This window comes from Gorilla gorilla, chromosome 14, assembly GCF_029281585.2.
Source record: "Gorilla gorilla gorilla isolate KB3781 chromosome 14, NHGRI_mGorGor1-v2.1_pri, whole genome shotgun sequence".
Classification (NCBI taxonomy): domain Eukaryota; kingdom Metazoa; phylum Chordata; class Mammalia; order Primates; family Hominidae; genus Gorilla; species Gorilla gorilla.
The window spans coordinates 48,339,767-48,344,462 of NC_073238.2; positions in this window are offsets into that span (position 1 = coordinate 48,339,767).

The following is a 4,696-nucleotide window of genomic DNA, read 5'->3' on the forward strand; positions in this document are numbered from 1 at the left end:
TTCGAAGGCACTTTCAATGCATAGCACAGGGTAGGAACCCAAGCAAAGCCCAGTGGTCTTACCAAGTCGAGGAGGTAGACTTCAGAATCCAGGCAGTTAGAATTTTCAGTATTTACAGAATCCTAGAGCAGAGAAAGCTACACACACACATATACACAGAGAAAGAGAGAGGACGTGCTCTGGAAATCTTCAGAGTTCTCTGGAATCTTTGGCTTTTTAGATCAAGTTTAGCCTAAAGCTGCCTCCTTACATATTTTAAGTTTGGCTTAAAGGTTTCTCTGTACACTGTGAACTATCACAAGTGGAAGTGTAAACAGACTGTACCCTACACTTGTGCCAATCACCAAGTTTTGGCCAATCAAATGTAGCTAACTGTTCAAATCATGTTCAACTAAAGCAAATGTGGAGCTGTAGCCAATCCGGCTGTTTCTGTCCCTCACTTCCATTTTCTGTATGTTTCCTTTTTCTGTCCATAAATCTTCTTTCACCATGTGGCTGCACTGGAGTCTCTGAGCCTGCTGTGGCTCAGGAGGCTGCTCGATTCACGAATCGTTCATTGCTCAATTAAACCATTTTAAATTTAATTCGGCCGAAGTTTTTCCTTTATCAGGCTAAATATCAAGTACAGGTACAGGGCTCTGTGAGGCTGAATATCAAGTACAAGTACAGGTATAGGACTCTGTGAGGCTGGGAGACAGAATAATTCCTAGAATTCACACAGGATTCACAATATACAGAGCATCAGGTAGACTACTCAGGAAGATGTTGCCTGAATAATTGGGCTAAATTAGCCCTAAACAAAAGGCTACTCTAGACCTGGCCTACTAAGGCTTAAAAGAAAATGCTGACAGAATCAAACTTGATCCCAAGTAAATTAGCTGTATGCCAAAGTCCAACAATATTAAATGTACAAGATTTACCACTTAATAAAGATTACCAGGAATGTAAAGAAGTAGGAAAATATGATTTGTAATTGGAAAAAAAGTTCATTCAAAAGAAGCAAACCTGGAAATTTCATATATGATATTATTAGCACATAAGGATTTAAAAATAGCTACTATAAATATGCTGCATATATTCAAGGTATAGGGAAAAAGACAAACATGTTGAGAGGATAAATGGAATATGTATATTTTTTAAAGATTCAAATAGAACTTCAAAATATTAAAAAAAGTAGTATCTGAAAATAAAATTTGATGAGATTCTTGCAGATTAAACACTGCAGAAGAAAAGATCAGTGAATTTGAATACATAACAATAGAAGCTACAGAAAATTAAACACAGAGATGAAAGACTGGAAAAAACAGAACTGAACATTAGTGATTCTTTGGGACCACATCACGTGGACTAACATGAAGACAACTGAGCTCCAGAAGTGGGGTGGACAGAAGTGTCTGAAGAATAAGATGTGGAGGGGATTTATTGGCCTGTGAAACTAGAAGGTGGACCTACGTGTAAGTGCTCAAAAGATGTCAGGAACATCCCTGTTTCTTCTCTCATTTCTGTTTTCTCCTGAATTTTAGCTTCACTGTGCAGGGAAGCTTTCTCCATGAGAAAGGAATGTCATTTAACAATAACATCTTCACAGCCCCCAGTTTAGAGATCCTAAGAGAAGAGGACAGCTCCTCCCTGCCTGTGAATCAGTCAATGCAGGGAAGGGCTCCAACTGGCCCAGGTTGAGTCATGTGTTTACCTGGAGCCGTTCTTTATATCAGAGGGGTGAAGAATTCTGACTGCTCTAAGCTGAATCAGGTATCATACCATGTGGGACTCACAGCCTCCACAACCAGATGGAATGGAAAGAGGAAAATTCTCCAAAGGAGATGAGGGCGCCAGGGGAATAAAGATAACAGGTGGCCCAAATACCATCCTTCAGATTCAGCTCATCCAAGGGCTTTTTATGCAAACTGTTTCTCCTGAAATACTCAACCTTGCATTTGCTGATTCATTTCCATTGTGTCATCCGTGTGTCATTGTGTTGAGTCTGTCATTTAGCTCTCTGTCTGGCTCATATGAATTTTTCTCTCCAGCTAGATAGTAAGGCCTTGAAAAGCATGACCATGTCTTATACATTGCTTAATCTCTCCCAGTGACTGGCAGAGTGTCTCTCATTTAGTAGCAGAATAAATGTTTGTTTTGGTGAATCTGTTACAGAGACTAGTCAAATACTCCCATTAAGCTGAGGAGAAGTTAGATTGAGTAAATACCCTCAGCCTGTGTCATCATGAAAGAAGACTAAAGTGTTCATAAAAAACTAATTGGTAAGCAATTTGCAAATGAAAAACTGGTTTCTTTTTTTTTTTTTTTTTTTAAACTGTTCTCTTATTAGGATCCCCAAAGCTGTGATGAAAATGCCAGGAGCAAAGAAGTAGCTTTGTAAATTTCTTGATGCCCAGACCGTTTGGGCTCAGGCAGAGTGTATGTGTGCCCACATGATAGGATTCGATGGGTACTTGAAATCCTTCTTGCCCTAAATATCCTTCCTTGCATCCTGAAAAATCCTTCAATTCAAAGTCAATTATTTTTAATTAAGATGCTGTACTTCTTAAAGAACCCTTTGAAATACAAATACCCGAGTAAAGCAGATACTATGATCCATTAACCTTTTTGCCTAAATTTATTTCTCCAAATGGCTTTAATCACTTAACAGAGCCCTGAAAGAAGGGGCAGAAGGACACAGACATTGCTTGGCCAATGGGGAGGTGGGCATGTGGATGTTGGGCTCCTTTAGGGAGGCACATGGCAAACCCAGTGCTTCAGGCACATTATGCAGCAGGAAGAATGTGCATATTAGACATCTGGGGGCGTGTATTTAAAAGGGACATTAAAAAGTAAACAGGGGAAGTGCTCTTCTCACCACTCTTGTGTAGAAAAAGACCCTTATTCTTTTAGTATAGCTATGATGGCAAAAGCTAAAACAAACCAATACAAAGAATAGGGACAAATTTGGGTTGATTCCCTTATTCTAAGACAATTGCCATGTGGTCACAGATTGGCAGAGCCCATATGGATCGTCCGTTAGAGGTCTGAGGGCCACATCTCTTTGACCTCCACTTGTCTTGGCTACTTGACCCAGAACCATCAGGGTTCAGCCCTGGGCACTCTCTTCCTACTTACTTCTGTCAATTTCATTCTTTGTGGCCTTTAGAGGCTGGAGGCAGAGTTTCATTTTTCCTGACTAGGATACTGTATTTATTCAATCGCCCCTGTTTAGAGAAAAAGAGTGGGAAAGAAATACTACAATATAGATTGCAAGACATCAGTTGGCAATATCAATTGTAAGATCTACCCTCAATTTCAGAGTTTTAAAATGGAAAATAATGTGCATCTCAGCGTTAAGGAAACACAGTAATAAGTTGAACAGTAGAAGGAAGCGGGTTGGTAGCTATTACTGGGTAGATGAAATCTTTTGGAATTAGGATCTTTCACATCATCACAGAGAAGACAGGCATAGAAAAGCTCTCCTACCTCCCAGGTATAGCAGCCAGATTTCTCAAGGAAGGTTCACAAAAGAAAAGCCCCTACACAACTGTGCCTGGGTGACATCAGATTTCTGGAATGCAGAGGCTCATGCTTTTAGGGGCTAGTGCAAAGCCTCCAAATCAAAGCCTGAATTAGGAAGCTTCAAAGCTGGGAGCCCAGCATCACCACTAACTACCCAAGAGGAGAGGCAGAGAGACCCCTCCTCTTCCAGGACACACAGGCCTGCTCAGCTTGGCAGCATCTCAACTCCTCTAGGCTGGCTCCCTGACAGTCCCTGAATATTCAGTTGGTGTTACTAAGTGATTCCATTCCATCTTAATCATCTATTTGGGGACACTGCATACTGCATTGCTCATGATTTCTATGGTGTTTTTTGCTCTCATTTGTAAATAGCTTTCAGAAACCTGAAATGAAATTGCATTTACTTTTCATTTTCCTCCTTCAGTCTGAGTCAGCTTGACTTGGAATCAGCAGTACCTTCTGGCCCTTTTAAGCAACCTTATTTCCACGATGGAGAAAAATGATCATTCTGCAGGATACTGTGCAACGTAAGGGGACTGCACGGGAAGGCAAGAGTGAGGCCACTGTCCCCGCACTATTCAAATGAGTTCATTTCCGCCATTCCTTTCAGCTAAGAAAATGTGCACCAGCTCCGTTGCCTCAGATTAAAATGCATAAGTATAATTTCCTTGCACATATTTTAATCTGGTTAGCATTCAGCCTATGGAAGTCCCCATTCCTTCCCCTGCTCTCTAATATCTTCCCTTTCTAAATTGTGTCCTCTCTTGTAGAACTCAGGTGCTCATATTAGCCTTGCACAATTTTAGCTGAGAACAGAGGGAAGGAAATCACCAGGGTAACATTGGCCGCCCACACTGCAGTTTGTGTGTGTTTTAAGAGAAATAAGAAGCAGATAGACTGTTCCTCCTTAATGTCTGTAATAGGCTAAAATTTCCCAAGATTCTGTGTTTTTCTTAAGCAAATATGAAATTTAACCCGAGCCACAAAGGAGGGGGGCGTTATTTGGTTGTGAATGACCTAGGAGGAACAGACTGCAAAGCAGTATTACCCAAGGGGAGCAGTGCGAAGTCAACACAAATGCTTTCTTTCATGTGGCCCTGGGTATATCTGAATGTAAAGTTTAGACAGAGTTTTTTTTGTTGTTTTTTTTTTTTTGTTCTGAACAGAGGCATATTAGGAATGTTTAAAATAT